Below are 24,109 nucleotides of genomic sequence, written 5' to 3'. Positions count from 1 at the left end.
AGAAGAGCTAAGGGTGGTTTGCATCTGAGCCAGCATCGCTTCTGATTATTCCTCACTGCGTTATCATCAGCAAACCTCAACCTGCCTGTTTTCCTATCAATTTTAATTCCTGCTACAACTCCTAGTTTCTCCCTAACTTCATCTCTTGCCCTTTGAATGTACCCACTGAACAAGACACGACTCTGCTTAATAGTAGCTTCTTCCTGATGTTCTCCACATCGTAACACAGGCACTATTTCTCTATACAGTATATGCGCTTCTCTTCTGCCCTTATATTTTATGCCACCCTCTCTCAGCATCTCAAAAAGCAGTCGCCAGTCTACCCTGTCAAATTCTTTTTCCAAGCTGACGACGGCAGTGTACAGGTGTTTCACAATTCATCTTACAAATTTCTAGAGGTTGTAGAGTTGACTTAGTAGAGCAAGTTGTACATAGGAACCCAAGTCCGGAAACGATTCGTTTCCATGTTACAAGGAAAACAAGAGCTACTCAATCGCAGCTCGCTACCCACATTCATGACTGGTACGACGACACGATGTGACGTGATGTCTTCTCTTTCTATCTGGTTACCTGCCTTGTTTTAATGCTTGCTGGTGTTGCGTCAGTTGACATTACGACGAATAGTACTGAAACAGCAGAATACCAAGTATACATTCTCAGAGTACACCGATACACCGATATGTTGTTAATTCCAGGTGAAGCTCGCTGTAATGGAAGAGAAGCTCAGTGTCTGCACTAAGAGTATTTTCCAGAGAGTGGTGGTGGTGGTGGTGGGAAGTGTTTAACGTCCGGTCGACAACGAGGTCATTAGAGACGGAGCCCAAGCTCGGGTTAGGAAAGGATTGGGAAGGAAATCGGCCGTGCCCTTTCAAAGGAACCATCCTGGTATTTGCCTGAAACGATTTAGGGAAATCACGGAAAACCTAAATCAGGACGGCCGGAGACGGGATTGAACCGTCGTCCTCCCGAATGCGAGTCCAGTGTGCTAACCACTGCGCCACCTCACTCGGTTTCCAGACAGTGTAACTTCGACTTTACCCATGTTTACCAAAGTAGAACAGCGGCTGCGGGAAAGTGGGAAGTTCACAAGCGACGGAACAAACTGTGGTTCTCCAAGAAGGTGGCGCACTATCCTACTGGAAGAGGAAGTGCTTCATCAATTGAAGAAACCCATCGACGAGTACTCGAGCCATTGGCCGTGACGTGCGTGTGTCTCACTCATCTGTCTGGCGTGTTCTGCATGAACAGCAACTCTACGCATATCACCCTCAGGACGTACACGCAACGCTCCAGGTGAATTTTGTGCCTTGGTCAATTTCTGTACTTTGTTTTTACACCGCTGTGTGGATTTTCCTTGGTTTCCAAGGAGAATTTTTTCACCGACGAAGCGTATTTCAACATGGAATGTTTTTTGAACGCTCGTATTAGCCACATTTGGGGTCAACAAAACGCCACAGCTATGTGTACACTAAGATTTCAGTACACCTTCGGCAGCAATGTCTGGGCTGGTATCTGCGATGACCGTTTGATTGGGCCTCAAATCCTTTCTCCTCACCTAATGGCCGACAGGTACTTGATATTCTTGCTACAAGTGCTCCGGAGTTTTTGGCAGATGTACCACTGGACGTTCGGCACGAATTCTGGTTCCAGCCTGATGGCGCGGCAGTACATTATCCAGCCGGCCGAAGTGGCCGTCCGGTTCTAGGCGCTGCAGTCTGGAACCGCGAGACCGCTACGGTCGCAGGTTCGAATCCTGCCTCAGGCATGGATGTGTGTGATGTCCTTAGGTTCGTTAGATTTAACTAGTTTAAGTTCTAGGGGACTAATGACCTGAGAAGTTGAGTCCCATAGTGCTCAGAACCATTTGAACCAGTACATTTTTCGGTCGAGGTGGACCACTTCCTTGACCACCAAGTTCCCCATCAGATTTAAACCCTTTGGACTTTTCCTTGTGGGGCTACTTGAAGAGTCTTGTTTACGAAACCTCTGTACATCGGAGGAAGTTCTGGATCACGGCTGCAGCAGAAGTGATTAACTATCAACCACGCATGATGAACAGCGATTATGTGAACTTACTGAACAGGTACACTGTTTGCACCGAATTTGGTGGTCGTCATATCGACCAACTGTTGTAATGTCGAAGTAAATAGGAGTGAAATCTGTACGTCTTGTTTTTCTTCTAATATGTGAAACGTCCCCTTAGAAAAACTATACATGACTGTGCTTAAACTGACACACAATAATTTGTAGCAAAACGCAATCTGACTTTCAAAAATCCCTGCAAAAGAATGGCCCTGACTAACATTAACCTATACCTTTCACAAATCACTTACCTCACCAAAAATTTTCGTTACTCGAACTACTGCAAAACAGCCAGCACCACTGCTGCCAGCTAATTAAAAGATTCAAACTACGGAAGGCACTAACTACTGATAGGTATAGTTAGCGAATGAAAGATTTTAATAGAGAACAAACAATGTATTTACCTGAATAGTCATAATATATATAGCAGTTCATGACATCCAGTCTTACAAATTTCAAACTCCGCCATCTCTCTCCCCACGTCCACCACTGCTGGCGGCTCACCTCCAACTGCGCAACGCTACGCGCTGTTAACATCCAGCCGCCCAACACTACAATGGCAAGTATTACAACAATGCCAATCAGCCACTGACTACACACAGCACAGCCAGTGATTTTCATACGGAGCGCTACGTGGCGTTACCAATAAAAAAAAAACCTAAACAGCCCACTTACATATGGAAACGAACCGTTTCTGGAGATGGGATGCTGTGTAAAACTTGACCTACTAAATCCTCTCTACAACCTCTAGAAGTGTGTCACATGGATTGTGAAACACCTTATATACTCGTATGACTTGAGCCTTGTTTAGTCTGCCAGCTTTGTGGCCGAGCGTTTCTAGGCCCTTCAGTCTGGAACCGCGCGACCTCTTCGGTCGTAGGTTCGAATCCTGCCTCGGGCATGGATGTGTGTGACGTCCTTAGGTTGGTTAGGTTTAAGTAGTTCTAAGCCTAGGGGACTGATGACCTCAGATGTTAAGTCTCATAGTGCTCAGAGCCATTTGAACCTTATTTAGTCTTTTCTCAAGAACTAACCACAAGTCGAGTATCACTTCTCCTATGCGTACGCCTCTTCTAAAGCCAAATTGGTCGTCCGTTATCGCTGCATCTATCCTGCTTTCGATCAGCCTTATCATTTTCAAAACTATTTGAACGACCAGAATTTTGTTCTGCTTATTTGTGTGCAACCGACATTAGGTAATTTTCTTGCAAGGCCTCTAATCTCTTTTCGGTATAGATGTTTGACTTCACAAAATGATTAGTACAAGAGACCTCCAGAGAACATAGCTCTCTATGGCAGTCACTCCAGATACAAATCAATACCAGGATAATGTAAAGGTCAAGAAGCACGTTATTACAAATGAAACAGTCTTCAGCACTTCTAAACTCAGATTTATTACAGTGAATGACATTTCGAAAAGAAAGTTTGAACAAGAAATTATGTGGCGAAATTTTTTTGTATTGGACGGGGATCCAGGTTTCCTACTGCGATATTCAAGCAGTAGGTCTCTTATTATACAGGGTGTTTCAGCAACCCCCTCCGGTCGGTTTTATGCAACCCGCAACGCCTTAAAAACCGCACACGAGATTTTCATATTCTCTCGCTCGCTTCGTGCAACTATTAGTACTACAGAAAAAGTGATCACGACCTTTTTGTAGGAAATGTGATGTAGTTAAAATTCATACTGAGATGCGTTTTCGCTGGAGGTCACGGTTTTCGAGGTATTCAAAAGAACCGCTTTTGCAGGTCATTTTTGTATATTTTTCTTGAATAATTCGAAAACTACAGCCTCTATCGGAAATGTGTTCCATTACAAAATTTAACTACACTGAATTTCCTACAAAAAGATCCTGTTGATTTTTCCTGTAGGGCTAATAGTTTGCGAGTAGAGAGCGAGGTAGTATGAAAATACTGCGTGTGGTATGCGAAGGCGTTTCGTGTTGCATAAAATCCAGCGGTAGGGGCAGCTAAATCACCTTTTATACACTGAAAGAAAAAAAAAATCGCCAAGAAGGACTTGTGCGATACAAACGGAAGTTAGAAGGCGTGTTTCTCCATCTGAAAGATGGTGTCTATTAAAATGTCGCACAAGTCACATGACAGTGGCGTTTGTAACGCCATTATAAGGATGCAAATCAAGTTTGCTTCAAATACACGCTTTAATGGTCGTGAGCGTTAGTAATGGTCGTGAGCGTTAGTAATGGTCGTGAGCGTTAGTTACCTTTGGGATTGGACTTGGTGCGTTTAAAGCAACAAAGACGCCATTAGCAGCACCTCTCTGAGTCTGAATGTGGTCGTGTAATAGGGCTAGGGGAATCTGGATGTTACATCTGCGAGACTGCAGAAAGACTTCACAGTAATGTAGCCACTGTACGTGATGTCTGGCAGAGGTGGTCACGAGGACGTACAGTCGAGTGAAGAGCGGGAATTAAGATAGCCACATGGCACTACCGAGAGGGCGCATGGCCCTGGCTCATCACACCGCATCTGCAGCAGCAATCTGAGGAACAGTTGGCAGCACAGTAACACAACAAACTGTACTTCAAGAATGACTCCCAGTCAGACGCTCTATATTGTGCATTCCACCGACCCCAAACCAACACCATTTGCTATTTAAGTGATGTCAAGCGAGAGCTCATTGGAGGACAGGCTGGAGGTCTCTTGTGTTTTCTGACGAAAGTTTGTTCTGCCTCGGTGTTGGTTATGGGAGACCAGTTGAGGGCCTACACCCAAGCAGTCTGAATGGGGTTGTGGCGTGGGGTGCGATTTCGTATGACAACAGGAGCAGTTTCGTGGTTATATCACGCACCCTGCCTGCAAATTTGTACCTCGATCTGATGATTCTACCTGTCGTGCTGCCATTCCTTAACAACATTCCGGGGGGTATTTTCCAACAGGATAATACTTGTCGACACACTGCTGTTGTAACCCAATATGCTCTACAGATCGTCAACATGTTGCCTTGACCTGCTCGATCACCAGATTTGTCTCCAATCGAGCACATATGGGACATCATCGGACGAGAACTCCAGCGTCGTCCACAAACAATATTAACCCTCCAATGACCGATCAAGAGCACTATGCATTGAACTCCATCTCACAAACTCACGTCCGGCATCTATACAGCACTGTGCATCCACGTTTCCATGCTTACATTCAAAATCCTTGCAGTTCACCTGTTATTAATGTAAAAGCACTTGAAATTTGCGATGGCTTATCTCGCGCTTACATAAACCTGTTATATTCCGATGCTAATCACTTAGGTATGATTGAGTTTGTACCTTGTTGCTGGTTAGTGAAGCGAGGCGGCTAAAACAGATAAGTAGGGTTCTGTAGCGAGGCGTGCAGACAGCTGAGGAAGCAGCAGTCGACAATGCATCCTGTCCGGAATTCCCGTGTCGTTAAGTTCCCGCTCTGTCTGCCCGCTGGCAAGCAACACCAGCGTGGCGAGGGAATGTAAGCGCTAATATATGAATACTTAAAAATATTGATCAAATACGGTAAGACTTAGAGAAAGCTTTTGACAGTGTTGACTGGAATACTCTCTTTCAAATTCTAAAGGTGGCAGGGGTAAAATACGGGGAGCGAAAGGCTATTTACAATTTGTACAGAAACCAGATGGCAGTTATAAGAGTCGAGGGACGTGAAAGGGAAGCAGTTGTTGGGAAGGAAGTAAGACAGGGTTGTAGCCTCTCCCCGATGTTATTCAATCTGTATACTGAGCAAGCAGTAAAGGAAACAAAAGAAAAATTCGGAGTAGGTATTAAAATCCATGGAGAAGAAACAAAAACTTCGAGGTTCGCCGATTACATGGTAATTCTGTCAGAGACAGCAAAGGACTTGGAAGAGCAGTTGAATGGAATGAATAGTGTCTTGAAAGGAGGATATAAGATGAACATCAACAAAAGCAAAACAAGGATAATGGGATGTAGTCGAATTAAGTCGGGTGATGCTGAGGGAATTAGATTAGGAAATGAGACACTTAAAGTAGTAAAGGAGTTTTGCTATTTGGGGAGCAAAATAACTGATGATGGTCGAAGTAGAGAGGATATAAAATGTAGACTGGCAATGGCAAGGAAAGCGTTTCTGAAGAAGAGAAATTTGTTAACATCGAGTATAGATTTAAGTGTCAGGAAGTCATTTCTGAAAGTATTTGTATGGAGTGTAGCCATGTTTGGAAGTGAAACATGGACTATAAATAGTTTGGACAAGAAGAGAATAGAAGCTTTCGAAATGTGGTGCTACAGAAGAATGCTGAAGATTGGATGGGTAGATCACATAACTAATGAGGAAGTATTGAATAGGATTGGGGAGGAGAGAAGTTTGTGGCACAACGTGACCAGAAGAAGGGATCGGTTGGTAGGCAATGTTCTGAGGCATCAAGGGATCACCAATTTAGTATTGGAGGGCAGCGTGGAGGGTAAAAATCGTAGAGGGAGACAAAGAGATCAATACACTACGCAGATTCAGAAGGATGTAGGTTGCAGTAGGTACTGCCACTAAAGCAGAGTTATTAAACACGGTTTTCCGAAACTCCTTCACCAAAGAAGACGAAGTAAACATTCCTGAATTCCAATCTAGAACAACTGCCAAGATGTGAAATATAGAAGTAGATATCCTCGGTGTCGCAAAGCAGCTTAAATCACTTAAAGTCAAGGCTTCTAGTCCAGACTGTATACCAGTCAGGTTCCTCTCATAGTATGCTGATACAATAGCTCCATATTTAGCAATTATACACAACCACTCGCTCACAGAAATAACCGTACCTAAAGACTGGAAAATTGCTCAAGTCCCACCAATACCCAAAAAGGGAAGTAGGAGTAATCCGTTGAATTACAGGCTAACGTCTATTTGCAGTAGGGTTTTGGAACATATACTGTGTTCGAACATTATGAAGTACCTCGAAGAAAACGATTTATTGACACATAGTCAGTACGGATTTAGAAAACATCGTTCTTGCGAAACACAACTAGCTCTTTATACTCATGAAGTAATGAGTGCTGTCGACAGGGGACGTCAAATTGCTTCAATGTTTTTCGGCACCGTTCCTAACAAGCGTCTTCTAACCAAACTGCGTGCCTAAGGAATATCGCCTCAGTTGTGCGACTGGATTCGTGTTTTCCTGTCACCAAGCTCACAATTCGTAGTGACTGACCAAAAGTCGTTGAGTAAAACAGAAGGAATATTTTGCCTTTCCTAAGTCTCTCTGCTGTTCCTGATCTATACAATCGATTTAGAAAACAATCTGAGCAGTCCTCTTAGATTGTTTGCAGACGACGCTGTTATTCACCGTCTTTTAAAGTCATCAGATGATCAAAACCAATAGCGAAAAGATTTACACAAGTTATACGTGTGGTGCGAAAAATAACAGTTGACTCCAAATAGTGAAAAGTGTGAAGTGATCCACACGAGTGCTACAGGATTAAGCTACATGTCGGACACGCGATAAATCACACTAATCTAAAGGCCCTAAACTAAATACATCGGTATTACAATTACGAATAACATAAATTGCAACTATTACATAGATAATGTGGGGAAACCAAACCAAAGACTGCGAATTTTTGGCCGAACACTTAGAAAATGCAGTAGGTGTACTAAAGAGACTGCTTACATTACGCTTGTCCCTCCTCTTCTGGAGAGCTGGTTTGAGGCGTGGGATCAGCATCAGATAGGATTCACGGGACACACCGAAAAAATTCAAGGAAGGCAGCTCCTCTTGTATTAGCACGAAATAGGAGAAAGAGTGTTACAGATGTTACAGGCGAATTGGGGAGGCAAACAGTAAAACAAAGGCGTTTCTCGTTGCGGCAGAATCTTGTCATGAAATTTCAATCACCAACTTTCTCGTCAGAATACAAAAAAAGTTTGTTGGCGCCCACCTACGTAGGGAGAAACGATCATCATAATAAAATAAGAGAAACCAGAGAGCTCGCACGGATTGATTTAAGTTTTCGTTTTCCCCGTACGCTGTTCGAGAGTGATACGATAGAGAAATAGTTTGAAGGTGGTTCTATGAAGTACGGAGTAGTCACATAGATGTAGATGTCCAGTGTCATAATTTCTTAAATTTTTCACCTTCTGATCTAGCGGGTATTCAAACAAGGTTGCAATAAGACTTAAGATAGAGAGGTTAAGAGTTCCCTACTTATTTTCGAACAGGAAACTTGTAGCTCGATAAGAGAAGAGCAAAAATTTGACAGAGTATCTAGGTCAGCAAGACTGGAACCAAGGGTAAATGCATCTTCCACTTAACAGAGTTGTCACGTTCCTCACAGCTAGCGAGCCAGGGACTGCTTCCAGTATACCCTCTTTGCCACAGTAAGGTACGAGATTAGTCTTAGATAGGTCTTTCTGCACAGAATGAAATCATTATTATAACAGCCCAGGATGAAAGTTTTATTGAGAAATGTTCAGATCGTTTATTGGAAATTACAAGGAAATACCAAGTGATAGGATAGTTCTGAACCACTCCAGGAAGAAAATCGATACTCACATAGTTGCCAAAAATATTCTACAAGGTTTCCAATTCTCCATTAAGCTAGTGAGAGGAAGAATACATTTACTGGGGCAATGTGTTTCTTTAGATGGCTAGCACCTTCTGCTTCAAGGACGCAGTAGCACTGGCTGCCACAGCTTTGATTAGGAGTCGAAATACCTAAAGTATAGGTTATTCAATCTATATATTGAGCAAGCAGTAAAGGAACCAAAAGAAAAATGTGGAGTAGGAATTACAGTTCATGGAGAAGAAATAAAGATTTTGAGGTTTGCCTGCGACTTTGTAATTCTGACACGTACAGCAAAGGACCTGGAATAGCAGCTGAACGGAATTGACAGTGTCTTGAAAGGAGAATATAAGATGAACAGCAACAAAAGCAAAACGAGGATAATATAATGTAGTCGAACTGAATCAGGTGTTGCTGAGGGTATCAGATTGGGAAATGAGACACTTAAAGTAGAAAATGAGTTTTGCTGTTTGGGGAGCAAAATAACTGGTCGAAATAGAGAGGGTATAAAATGTGGTCTGGCTGTGGTAAGGGTAGCGTTTCTGAAGAAGAGAAATTTATTAACATCGACTATAGATTTAAGTGTCAGGAAGTCTTTTCTGAAGGTATTTGTACGGAGTGTAGCCAACGATAGGTGCCCGTTTCTCTTCCCCGCATAGAGAACGTTTCATCACATGCTACTCCTAGCTACAGGTGAAAAAGCATTCTGTAGTTAATATTTCTTCGTGTGTAGTCAACAATGATATGTGCGGGATTCGAGTCCCAGTCACACACAACTTTTCGTCATGTTATTTCCATTTGAGGCCTGCAAACATCTTGCTGCTAGTGAAATAAATATATGCCTGAAGTCTATTCGTGGCTAGAGAACGATGGCGATAGGTGCTGGTTTCGAATCCCAGTAAGGCAAAACTTATTCGTCTAATAATTTCAGTTAGAGCCATTTCACTACTGGTAAAAAGAAATGCAATGTGTAACATTTCTTATGCTTGGTTGACTATCCAGTTAGGTGCTGGGTTCGAATTCCCGTCCGACTTAAAATTTACGTCGTGTCATTTCAAGTTTAAACACACGTTGTTTCTTGTGACTGAGACCGTAGTTAAGACATTACTTGGTAATTTAACAGAGACAATAGTTATTGGATGGGAGTTGTGTTTCCCAGTCCAGTAAAAAAATGTCGTCATGTAATGTCAAGTTGAACTTACTTTTTGAAATTTTTGGGTTGTAATAAATTTGAGTTTACAAAAGCTAAAGACTTTGTTTCCTGGTGTTTGCATTATCATGGTATTAATTAGCATTTGAACTGATTGCCATACGGAGCTATGTTCTTTAGCGGTCTCTTGTAGGAAACATTTTGTATAGTCAACCGACTGTACCGAAAAGAGATTAAGGACTGCAAGAAAATTATGTGGATTGCATACAAATCAGGTAGAAAGCAATTCCGGTTGTGCCGATACTTTTGAGCATGACAGTACGTGGAGTGTATCTTACACTGGCATAAATGCTGAAGATACAGTCGTCCGTGTGTTGCTGTAGGTGAAGAAATGGATGCGGTAACGGACAATAACTTCCTATATCTTTCCATGATGAGAAGAGACTGACGTAAACGCATTTCACCCTTAATATATGACAAACATTAAAAAAAGAATCATATGCAGAAACCTCTACCTTTACTTCATAGTTAACAATCCTATTAGGTGCCTGGTTCTAACTGCCGAGTCACGCGTCCCATGCGACACCAGGAAGTGAACGGCAGTCTCGTAAAACTCGTGGGGCTGCTTTGAGAAAAATTTATGAACTTAATGCTTGACATCCTCATCTGAAGAGAATCAATTGCGTCGAAGAACCTTCTTTGGCTCAACAAAAATGCCATCCCAGTGAGACAGCTTAGGACTGTACGGAGGGTGACTGCTGACCTCCCATTTGAATATCTGCGACAACTTCCTGACGGTGTTTACTGTATGGGGCCTTGCATTATTACAGAGCAGACAGACCTCGCTGGTGAGTTGTCCTGGTCGTTTCGATTTAAACGCTTTGCTAAGAATATTCGAGGCTTGTGAGTATCGCTACACGTTCACCGTTCCCCCATGCCGCTGGAAGTCGATGAAAAGGTATACATCTTCATGAGAAAGAGGTAAGAGTAACCTTTCTAGCACTTGTGTCGGTAGCCTTCGATTTTTTTGGGTAGCAAGGTCTCTGCATTCTTCCTCTAGAAATTTTATTGCTTTGACTCGGGTTCGGAGCGATGAAACGATGTCTCCAGTGAACAATGTGATAAGAACTTATTCCCTTCTTTGGAATGGCTCTGTGGATGTTGAAAAGAGAGTCGTGTCTCATTCGAACTGCTTCCTGTGATGATCGAAAACCGTGAGGCACCCACTGGGCGGACGCTTTGTGAAATTTCAACCTGTCCTTAATGATGTCACGAACATTTTCGACAGTCAGTCTGACCTCAGAGGCAATGGCTGCTACCTTGGTTCGCCGCAGGACAATGGCATCGGTAATGCACTGTGGCGTTCCAGATCGTGTATCACCGGTGGCATCGGTAATGCGTGGTGGCGTTCCGGACCATGTATCACCGGCCAATGACACGCGCCCTTCCCTGAATAGCTTGAGGCGCGCCTTGACCTTTGCGACGAACGTGCACTGCTCTCCATACACATGTGCCATTCTTCGGGCAATTGCCATTCCCCGCACTCTTCCAGCAGTCAGAAGACGTTCTACACCGCTTTGCTCTTCTTCTGAAGCCTCCGCTGCACAGTTTTCAACACGACTGAGTTCACTTGACCGTCTACGCGTGCGTGGACTCGCTCTGTAGTCGTGGTGTGCGCCCGAGTTCCACTAGCGACGAGTGTCAGTCCCCAGCACTCTCACAACGACCACATTTTCTTCCGCAGGCAACCACATTATCTTTTCAGTGGTTTTCATTTTACAGTCTCCTGCTCGTTTCTTTTTGACTCCACGCTGTACTACCCACAGGCGTGAATGCCTCCACCATGTGTTTGAATATTACCCTTGTGACAATCGGGATACATTACCTTACAACGGAGTACTAGCACGACGCCGGCAGTATTACCAATGTGAGCCACGACTCAATAATTCGGTGCCTATTTTTTTCCATTGGGGTCTACCTGTGAGTTTAAGTGTGCATTGTATGAGGAACAAAGGTACTCCATTGCGAGTGAAAGAGTTATTTGCGTCCATGCACTGTTACAGTTGTAATCTTCCCCTTCCTAATTGGCCTACTGGATTGTGATGTAACTGACCGTGATCACATATGCCTAATGAAATTTTGTAGTAAGTAAGGCTATCGTTACCGAAGGAAAATAACGCCAGATACTTGGAGGAAAGTATAGAATAGACTCTTCTGAAGGAAGAATCTGTTCCAAGCCTAAGCTTTAATTATGAAATGGGTGGAGTATAGTGCAATAGCTCAGGAACTGCCCAGGGGGGAAAACGGTACCACGTAACATTTACTGCAAAAACCACTGATAACACAAAGAAAATACTGATTAGCTAAAAAGGGGCAATTAAAAGGTCACCATCCCGCTAGGGCAATGAGTCTCCAGAAGCTTGAGGAAGATAATGGCAAAGAAGTCTAAGCAAATAATCACTGGCGTGGCAACAGAAGGTTGTTATACTTTTCCACAGTTCAACAGTTCACGAGAAAATAAATGAATTAGAAAGCACTGAGTTTGCAGTTACTTAGTCTAGAATACTAAATATTGAAAGTAAAATTAAATGAAGTTGCTGGTTAAATAAGTGACTGCCTTAACTTAAACTTTGTTACGTAAAAACGACTTTCAGTAATCTCAGTGTAACGTAATGCAAAATTTAGAAAGAGGCAAGCAATTTGCTTTTGATTATTGAAAGATTGAATTGAATTTACTTTGAGCAAACAGCAATTGATTTTACTTTTAAGTAACAACAATAAAATACATACCAAACCAGTAGAAGTCACTCGCTAAGCTAAATACAGAATAAATGAAATTGTGCACTCTTAATTTGTGCTGAATCTTTAGTTATTACGAGGTTCATCCCAAAAGTAAGGTCTCCTATTTTTTTATAAGTGCATAGACCTGTTTATTTCTACAATGGTTTACATCAGCTTACAGCTTGAACATTTAGCTATTTTTCGACATAATCACCAATTCCGTCGATGCAGTTTTTGTATGCCCATGTCATACCAGCTCGCCGCCATGCTGTTCAGAAAGTTATGAACCTCTTCTTTCACTTCGTCGTCGGAGCTCAATCGCTGGAAGCACAATTAACGCTGACAGGTACTGTGAGACTCTGAAAAAACTCAAACAGGCAATTCAGAACCGGAGAAGAGGAATGTTGAGCAAGGGCGTACACATTCACCGTGACAACGCTCGCCCACACATCGCTCGGCAAACCGTTGCTCTCCTGCAACAGTTTCAGTGGAACATAATCACCCACCCAACTTATAATCCTGACTTGGCGCAAGGTGACTATCACCTGTTCCCTAGGTTAAAAAAACATTTGGCCGCAAAGCGATTCAGCTCCGACGAGGTGAAAGAAGAGGTTCATAACTTTCTGAACAGCATGACGGCGAGCTGGTATGACATGGGCATACAAAAACTGCCACAGCATCTACAAAAATGCATCGACGGAAATGGTGATTATGTCGAAAAATAGCTAAATGTTCAAGCTGTAGACTGATGTAAACCATTGTAGAAATAGACAAGTCTTAGTTTTGGATTACCCTCGTAGTTTTGCCAGTGAAATTTTAGTTTACTTAAAGTAGCTTTTTACGCAAAACAAGAATGAACAGTTACTGAGGCAGAAAATTTAGTCTGAAACTGGTCACTGGCAAACACACAAAACTGGCTGTGAACAGTTAATCAATTTTCATATTCTTACGATACTCGGTGATTGCATGAAAAGGAAAGGGACCCTGCTTGATAATAATGTCTGAGGACAATGACAACCCAGGTGCCCTACAAATTTTAACTATTGCAGGTTATTATTATGGTTAGCCATACTTTGCGAAAGGAATGTTGTCGGGTAATGCCTTCGTAAGTTTACAATTTTTCACTTAACAGTCTTACGGTGTTGTAGCTTTGCAGTCGACGAAGAATATAGGCGACGACGACACTGAGCTGTCGTTGTTGTCGCTGCTGCTGCTGTTCGATGAGAACCCCGAGTCGTCTCCAGAACCAGGGATTATCATGGGGCAAGCAGTAGTTGAAATTACAGCGTCTTCCGCCTGTTCACTGCTGCAGTGCGCTCAATATTAGCGGATTAACAATCAGCCGTGTCTACACTGGCGCGAGCATAGCTGCACACCGCGTTTACGGGAGCGCCCAACAAACACTTTCAGACTCGTGCATGGCCCAAGCTGCCCTGCCTCCTCTCTGCTCGCAATGCGACAGGGAGTGTCCATACTCAAAGATAAACAACGGCACAGCTACTGCCATTTCGTCGTTGCTATCGATACACTTAAATAAAGTTCCCTCGGCTATTACCCAGCAATTTACAAAATTTTCATTATATTTACAATGTGTTACAAACAGTCAGAAAGAAATACACTATTACGTCAATTACGCATTAAATACATTTTCTGTAATAAAACTTACAAATTCAGAATCAGAAGTACAATGCAGGTTATCAACAGATATTAAATGGCGAAAAATTTCGAACGGTGCAGAAAGCATTTTTTCTGCATTACACAGTCCGTGATGGTTTAGGTAGTCAAGCACTTGAAGATTAAAATTCATTTCTAGAGTATCAGTTCCGCAAGGTATGCAGGAGAGCATGTAGGGTTTCAGATTGGAGTCTCGATCTCGGAAACGGTTTTTATCTGTTAGGAAGTTTGAAACCAGCGCACACTCCGATCAAGACTGAAAGACTAAGTCGGGAAACAGTTCCCTAGGCTTTGGCTGAGACATTACTCCATGATACTTTTTCATTCCAGAGATGTTAATGATGCGTTGTATATTGAATAGATTCACTGAAATATAAAATTCTCTCAAAGTAACCATGGTTGGGCAGGCACAGTAATGGTAATGGCTCCATTGTAAATGACCACAGTGTGGTAGGGGAGAAGCAGATTGATAGCTGAAGCCTATGCACAAGTGCACGAGTAGTTATAATTAATTTCCACATCAGAGACTGACATTAAGTAATAGCCTATCACTTTTGCGTTCCAGGTTATAAACGTAGTTCAGTGCGATGACCTCCTTTATACACGACAGCCTGGAACAACAATGGAGATACCATTCAACAGGTGTTTACAGCACTTGTAGAATAGTGGATCATGGAATGTTCGACTGTGGTGAGACAGCTCGTGCACTACTTGAAGATAGCACATTGCAACAAGCTTTCTCAGCCATGGCAACAGTCACTTCTTCAGCAATCTATGGCACAATCGGCTGTCGGCCTCTCCCAGTACCAGTTAACAGATCGCCAGTTAGTTCGAACTTTCGGATCATGTTCTCCAATCCCAGTGTGGGGAGAGGACATCTCCATATTCTTTTAATGCTACCGAAGAGCAGCAGCACTATTGGTTAATTTCATCCATCATATTAGATGTTTTGGGAAATCCTGCAACTGTGCCATTCATGATTTAAACAATGAAAACTGCACTAGTTAATTATTTTTTGCTGCTTAGCACAACGCGTTACAGAATTTATTCTCATTTTCAAGCGACACTCTCTCTGGCAAGCTGCTTGAATTTGCACGCACAATAACTGGTTGGCTGACTTTAATGATAATTAACTCGAAAAGGGAGCAATAGACATTCAAAGATTCTCAGCAGAGTAGCGAAAAAGAAATGGTTGCATAAACAAAGGCCCAGCCAAAAGCAAAACAATATGGACTGCACACAGCCAGAAGGAATTCTCATAAAACTAAAAAGGGGCCAAAAGTGTAGCATAGCATACAACCTCTCTTACTACGATACTGGCAATGTAAAATAAAGAAAATGTATCTCATGGAAATTGTATCAGTCCCTTGAGAACGCGTTCTTTAACATTGTAAGGTATCAAAATAAGTAACACACCTTGCACTGAATTCCTTGATACGTCACACAACATAGTTACGTGAAAATGTGCGAATTTTATTGATAGGCAAAGCAAATAAACAAAGCGACATTTCGTGAGTACAGACCACTAACACTCACGCTAGTAATTGCACGCAAGTAATTTCCCAGACTCGAGCTACGAGATGCAGTTCTGAGTGAAGGAGAATTTTTACGAGAGAATGCCCACCCGGTGTTTTGCTGTAATTTTCACAGCGGGACACCAAGCGGACACAGTGAGATGACGCTTTGGAAAGCCTTTCTACATGGCAGGAGATACCAGATAAACGTCCAGAGAAACCAACTCAAAATATTGGTGACTCACTGTAGCCACCTGTGTTAAAACTCGCATGAAAGAAAAAGCTGTTTATCTCAGTATTACGTAGCAGAAGTTAAACTCTGGCCTATGAAAGAAACGACACCTGTGATAGGCTACAAAAACTCTAATTGGTGGAGTTATAACAAGTAAAATTGCTCTGACTGACTAGAAAGAAAACGCATAGCCACCAGTTTTGATAGAGGCAAATTGTAAACAGAGTAATTCGCTTCTTCTCTTGCAGCAAACTGTCAAATGTTTGAGCAAGGCAACACGTGCTGCACTGAGAGGAATGCGAGAGGCATTGTCTCAACATATGTTCACAGGCTTGCCTTAGCTTGCAAGGAGTTGACCTGCAAAGTCTTCTAGCATGGAGAATCGCACTGAGCACTGACAGTTAACACTTGAGAGTGATTTGAGGACAATGATGTATGTGCTATGCCAGCCAAATAGTGTGTACTATGTCAATTAACTTAGGGAACAACTAGGAGTCTTGGCTTCAACGAAGACTTAGGAAATGTATCAGACTGGTGTTTGACAGTTGAGAGAGATTTAGAATAGATTCTTAGGTTCACAGCTCGCACCGACAGCTGCCACTGCCGCCACCGTCCGATTTAATGATAAGAACTGATCACCCACTGTAGAGTACTTTATACTCGTAAGTTATGGAATTGTTTTAACTGTGTACTTCTTTCTGATTGCTCTTTACCGACCCACATTCAATTTTGTGTATTTCAATTGTGCATTTTAGCGTGTTTGACACCTCTGGACCCAATTGTATTTAATTTTTTTGTATTTTTATCGAACTCCCAGACATGGTCATCAAGCATCTTATCATTAAAAAAAAAACTTATAATAGTTAGGAATTTTGCTCCACAGTTGTGAACACCCAATATCAATATTTTACGATTCTGTCCGTAATTTTGCTAACATTGCTATGTCATTACTTCGTACTTAGAGTAAAAATAAACCTTAATAACGAGAATCTAATATTTTCAGTTTTTACTAACATATAGTTACACCTGAACCCGCACACTAATTTCTGTTAGCGGTAACGTTTCCTTTCCAGGGAGTGTAGTGGAACAGACAGTGAGATCTTTGTCTTATTACATCACTGTCTGTACCGTTGCACTCTTCTGAACTCTGCATGTGTGACATGGTGTCTTCCTACCTTGCAGGACATAGGTCCAACACCAAATTCGTAAAACACTCACAGAGCGTCCTTGCACAACTGTGGTAGGAAGATAGATCAGAACCAGTCTCACACATGTTAGAACTTTACTTAAAAATTAAATTGTGTTCTCCATCTTCCAGGTCTTTCCAAAGTAGTGAAGGCTCTGACAGTATGTATGGCCTTGTTTTCCCTCTCCTTTTTTATTCTCTTTATTGAGTGACTAGAATAGTTAGTGGTTCGTGCAAGACAAATGACTCTCATGGATATGATGGAGTTTCTAGCAGAACATTAAAGTATGTGTTGCTCATGTAAGCCCTGTTCTTAGTCAAGTTTATGATTCTTCCTTTAGGAATAGTCAGATTCCTGAACGATTTAAGTACTCAGTAGTAAAATAGCATTATAAAATAGAAGAAAGGGATAATGTAGACAATTTTAGACCTATTTTTATGCCATCAGTGTTTGCTAAAGTTGTTGAAAAGGCTGTGTAAGTAAGGATAAGTGACCATTTTATATCAAATAATTTGCTATCAGATGTACAGTTCAGCTTTAGGAGTCGTTTAACAAATGAAAATGCTATATTCTCTTTTCTCTGTGAGATACTGGATGGATTAAAAAAGGTTTCGAACGCTAGTCACCTTATTTGATTTAACTAAGGCGTTTGATTGTGTTGATCACAAAACATAGCTCCAGTAGTTGGAATAGGGGGTAGCTCACAAATGGTTCACCCTGTACTTCAAAAACAGACAGCTAAAGGACTTTCTCCACAGTACAGAGAACGGCTATGATGTGGAGCCGGAGTGGGGCATGATTAATTGGGGGGTGGGGGGCCCAGAGATCAGTGCTAGGCATTCTTTATTTATATAAATGATATTCCCTTTAATATTACAGATGATTCTAATATATTTCTGTTTGCTGATGACACTAGCTTGGTAGTAAAGGATGTTGTGTACAATGCTGGCACTGTTTCAAATAGATCATGGTTTGTAGAAAGAAAAATAATGCTAAATGGCAGTAACACTCAGTTTTCACGGTTTCTAACACACAATTCAACAAAAACTGCCGTTTTAATTTCACAGACTGGTCACATGATTAGTGAACCTGAACAGTTCAAATTCCTAGGTATTCAGATAGATAGTAAACTGTTGTGGATCTTGACCAAAGACTTAATGCTGCCATTTTTACTATTAGAATGCTATCTGAAGTAAGTGATAATTCGACACGAAAAGTAGTCTACTTTGAGTATTTTCATTTACTTATGATGTATAGTATTATATTTTGGGGTGACTCTTCCCGTTCTCAAAGGGTATTTTTCGCTCAGAAGTGGGCGGTTCGTGCAGAAAATACTACAAGTTCGTGAACTTCTTGTCGACCACTCTTCATTAGTCTGAGTATTCTAACATTGGCCCCTCAATATGTAAATGCTTTACTGTTGTTCCTTGTTAACAATATCAACTTATTCCCAAGAATTAGAAGTTTTCACTCAGTTAATACGAGACAGAAATACAATCTGCATTTGATTTGCCCTTCCTTGACGTTGTGCAAAAATACGTAGATACACTGCTGCAACCATTTTCAATAAGCTACCAAAAGAATTAAAGAATTTTAGCAGTAATCAACGCCTTTTAAAATATTAACTGAAGAGTTTCCTGATGGGTCACTTCTTCTATTCGGTCGAGGAGTTCCTTAAAAAATTAAGCATTTACATTTTTTGGATTCATAAATAGTTTATGTTATCTGTTATTACTTTTCTGCTGTAATTTCATGTACTGACACGTACCATGACATTGGAGATTTGCTTGATCCTATGGAACTAGATGCGCAAAATAAAAATAAACTATGAAACACAATTCTTCAAGAGATTTTTGCCTCCTCGTTTTCCTTCTCCGACAAAATTTTGATGACATTGCATGCAATCAGTCATGCCTGATTATGAAGAACTTTCCCTGCATTATGGTGCAGGGAGACTGTGGTGCCATGAGGAAGCTGCCCCTTCGGAACAACGAGATGGAATCGCCCAACACACAGGGCGTGAATACTTTTCTGCATCAGTGTCACATGATCTTGCACAAGCTCAGTCGGAAGAGCATTATACATGAAAGGCAATTATCTGTGTTCAGCTCCCAATCCAGTGCATACACTGATAGAAAAAAAAAGTTCCAACACCAAGAAATGATTAATGTTCAGTAATGGCATTTCGAGAATACATTTGTCTAGGTAGCACATTTAAGTGATTCACGTTGCAAGATTACAAGTCAATTCAAGAGCGACAAAAGCCATTGCAAATTTGAAATGCTGATACACGAATAGCTGTTCTAATCCCTAGGATGTTGAATGCAAGCATCAAAATGTGCATGCATTGCATCACACAGAAGCCACATGGCAGTTTTTGGGATGGAGTTCCATGCCTCCTTGCACTTGGTCATTCAATACAGGGATGGTTAACGCTGGTCGTGGATGACCTTGGAGCTGTTTCCCAATGATGTTCCATACGTGCTCAACTGGAGGCAGATCCGATGATTAAGCAGGCCAAGGCAACATGTAGACACTGTGTTGAGCATGTTGCATTACAACAGCTGCATGTGGGCGAGCGTTATCCTGTTGGAAAACATCCTCTGGAATATTGTGCATGAAATTCAGCACAACATGTCGAATCACCTGATTGACATAAGAGTTTGTAGTCAGGGCTTGCACACCTTCTTGCTTTTCGTGGCACTATCATATCATAGGCCTACATTGCGATTTCATCTTTCAAAATGACCGAGAACCTGTTCATAATGCACGGCGTGAGGCAGAGTGGTTACACGACAATAACATCCCTGTAATAGACTGGCCTGCACAGCGTCCTGACCTGAATCCTATAGAACACTTTTGGAATGTTTTGGAACACCGACTTCATGCCAGGCCTCACCGACTGACATCGATATCTCTCCTCAGTGCAGCACTTCATGAAGAATGGGTTGCAGTTCCCTAAGAAACCTTCCATCATCTGATTTAACATATACTTGCAAGAGTGGAAGCTGTCATCAAGGCTAAGGGTGGGCCAACATCATATTGAATTCCACCGATGGAGGGCGCCACGAATTTGTAAGGCATTTTCAGCTAGGGGTCCAGGTACTTTTGATCACATAGTACAGATGTAGGTCCAGTGTATCTAGGCTGGAGACCAGTCAATTGCAGGCCCTCAACTAACCTCCTCTAACCGGCACATGGCCATCACTAATACAGAGGCAGAACCTACTTTAATCAAAAAACTTGACAGGTCTCCACTCCCCCTCCAATAAGCTTTCGCTTGAGACCATTGAAGTTGCTAATGACAGTGATTTGGAATCAGTGGATTGCATGAGACAGGATGTCTGGCTCGGAGCTGTCCTTGAAGTAACTCATGAGTAACAGTTTCTTGTGTCACAGTGGTGCCAACTGATGTTGAAATTGCTGCTGCATACACATTCAATCCGCCATAGTCATACGCCAAACACAATGGTCTTCTCTCTTGGTAGAGCATGTGGCCATCTCGAGCCCAGTTTTCTTGTGACCGTACCTTCCTGTGACCACTGCTGCAAGAAACCATGTACATTCTCACCAAGTCTTTCTGCAGTATTACGGGAGGAACATCCAGCTTCTTGTAACCCTATTACACGACCTCATTCAAAATCTGGAAGCTCTTGATAATATGTCTTAGTCCTTTTAAAGGCATTTTAGTAGTAGGGCAAAGATGGTTCTGGGACAGTTTTGGCGTCAAATTGATATATTAATTGATGACATTGATCAATTAAACCATCTGCTCCCCTTAACTTATTATACTGCTAAGTGTCTTCTGACCACTAAGGGTTGACATGACCCCTAGGAATGGTCAGTTCTCCTGAGAAACCCCTCACCCCTGTGGGACAAGGGGTGCCGATCCTGGGGCACTTTTGATATCAAAATAATAAGATAATTAATGAAACTGACCAATTGATCCCCCCTCCCCTTAGCCAATTATTCTGCTAACGGGTTTTGGACCCTTGAGGGTTGATTTATGACCCTCTGAGGACAATCAGTTGTTCTGAGAAACCCCAATCCCCCACCCCTCTGGGAAAATGGTTACCGACCATAGGATACTTCTTATGTGAAACTGATATTGTGATTAATAAAACTGATCAATTAAACCACCCCTCTCTCTCCCCATACCCTCAACCTATCGATCTGCTATGTGGTTTATGTGGTTTATGTTGGTTTATGACCCCCTGGGAATGATAGTCCTCCTGAGAAATCCCCCAACCCTCTGGGAAAAGGGATGTCAATCCCAGCACAATTTCGATATCAAATAAATTGAACAGTTAATGAAACTGATCAATTAATTCCCCTTTCCCATTGGGAAAAGCACAGCCCATCTGAGGGTCCTTCCTCTCCCTTTCAATTCCCTGCCCCCCCTCCCACCCCCTATTCGTTGAAAATTCAAAATTTCGTGGTAAATTCCTTTTTCCCAGAGGAATGGAAGGTTTACTACAAGGACTGATTATCCCCAGAGGCTCATAAATCAACCACCAGTGGTCATAAACCGCTTCATTGATCAATTTAATTAATTAACATATCAATCTGATGTCAAAAAGTTCCAAACCGTTTTTGCTCTAATACAGTGTAATGTCAACTCACTACGACCAGACTCAGTAGTAACTAACACTCGCGACTGTTACAGTACATATTTAAAGCAAACCGTATTTGCATCCTTGTAGTGGTGCCACAAGCGGTGCTCTTATATGACTGGCGCGGAGTTTTGATACACATCATCTTTTAAATGTAGAAACACGTCTACAAACTTTCGTTTAGCTGGCACAATATTTCTTGGTGCACGGATGTTTTCTGTCAATGTAGTTGTAAACTACCAGGACATTTCAACCTGAAATATTTCCATAAAATTCTCCTAGCTTGTAGACCAGTACAAGGTGGAGCTATTTTCATGTGAGGGATGAAAATGAATGCAAACAATCTAGTTGAAAGCACAGTCAGTCACATCAGCACGAATCTTTCAGAGAACGATTAACGTTTAACTGCAGCTAAACACAATGCACAATGTTTCTTACATGGAACTCTTGTAAAAGCGAAAGTTTAGCCTCAGGATGGTCATTCAGTGAGGACGGCTATTTTATATTGTTTGTGCTCAGTAGTAGATGAAAGGCTTGTTTGGAAGTATCATGTTAAAGACCTTTTGCAGAAACTACACTGAGGTAACAGAAAGTCATAGGATAGCGATCACAAGGCATTGCACTGGCGGACCTATCATTTGTATTCAGGTGACTCATATGAAAATATTTACAACGTGATTATGGCCACACAACGAAAATTAATAGACTTTGAACGCGGAATGGTACTTGGAACTAGACGCATGGGATATCCCGTTTCGGATATCGTTAGGGAATTCAGTATTCCGAGATCCAGAATGTTAAGTGTGCCGTGAATACTAAATTTCGTGCATTACCTCTCATTACGGAGAACGCAGTGTCTGATGACGTTCACTGAACGACCGAGCGCAGCAGGGTTTGAAGGTTATCACTGCTAACAGACAAGCAATACTGCGTGAATTAACCGCAGAAATGAACGTGTATCAAACAACGAACGTATCCGTTAGGACAGTGTGGCAAAATTTGGCGTTAATGGGCTATGGCAGTATATGACCGACGCGAGTGCTTTTGCTAACAGTAGGAAATCGCCTGTAGCCCCTCTCCTTGGCCTCTGATCATGTCGTTTGGACCGAAGACTACTCAAAAACCATGGCCTGGTCAGGTGGGCCCCGATGTCAATTGATAGGAGCTGATGATAGGGTTTGAGTGTGACACAGACCGCACGAAGCCGTACCCTGGTGGTGGTTCTGTAATGGTATGGGCTGTGGAATGGACTGGGTCCTCTGAACCAACTGAACCGATAATTGACTAGAAATATTTATGTTCAGCTAGTTGGAGACCATTTTCAGCCGAAGCAGCGATGAAATTTTGAAGGATGAGAATGCACCATGTCATCAGGCCACTTGCATGAGAGCGGTCTGAAGAAAAGTCTGGGCAATTCGAGCAAATTATTTGGTCACCAATATCGCCCGACATGAATCCCGTCGAACAATTGTGGGATATAGTTGAGAGGTCAGTTCGTCCCTAAAATTCTTGCACTGGCAACACTTTCCCAGCTACGGACGACTATAGAGGCAGCACAGCTCAATATTTCTGTAGGGGACTTCCAGTCTCAGACATCGAGTCTTCCAGACTCAATGCCACTTCCAGTTGCTGCACTAGGCCGAACAAAAGGAGGTCTGACAGGATATTAGGTTGCAGGGTGGCAGCCCACGACCTTTGTCAAGTCAGTGTATGAAGGGCTTTTCATTAAGAATGAGACATTTCACAATTTAGAGAAAAAGATTCACTTAACGTATCAAATACACTGTGCTTTCTTTTGAAGCTTGGGCATTGCAGTTATATTCTGAACAAAATATAGTTCTAATGTTCACCACAGCACTGAACAAACTAATGCACATGTTGGCTTCAATAGCTAATCCCTCTGTCCAACGGTAGTGGCTTCAACTCCTCAGTGAATACAACTTGGTATGGATGCAGGCTCCAATCCTTTAGCAAGGTTCACCAAGCTGATTGAGCATAGATGTTAAGTCCCATAGTGCTCAGAGCCATTTTGATGTCTCTCATAGCGGCAAACGTTGAGATCTTCTTGAAACTGACACATTCGGCTCTTCCTCACTTCGCGGTATACATTGTCTTTTTTTTTTTTTGGCTTCTGGTCGTGTAGAGCGAAATCCCGCTCAAAGATGATCACATAAAAAATATATATTAGACACTGGAAATCACATTTTTTTAAAAATATCGCTCTTAATGAAAAACCCTATACTAACAAGTAAAGCTACAAAGTGATACTCTTGAATTTTTATCAGCTTTGATCATTTTGTAATGTAGAGCAATATGAGAGACGTATTATTCAAATGTGTCATACTAGCCTTAACTGGGTGAAGAAACCAC

This window comes from Schistocerca gregaria, chromosome 2, assembly GCF_023897955.1.
Source record: "Schistocerca gregaria isolate iqSchGreg1 chromosome 2, iqSchGreg1.2, whole genome shotgun sequence".
Classification (NCBI taxonomy): Eukaryota; Metazoa; Arthropoda; class Insecta; order Orthoptera; family Acrididae; genus Schistocerca; species Schistocerca gregaria.
This window is presented reverse-complemented; position numbering follows the sequence as displayed.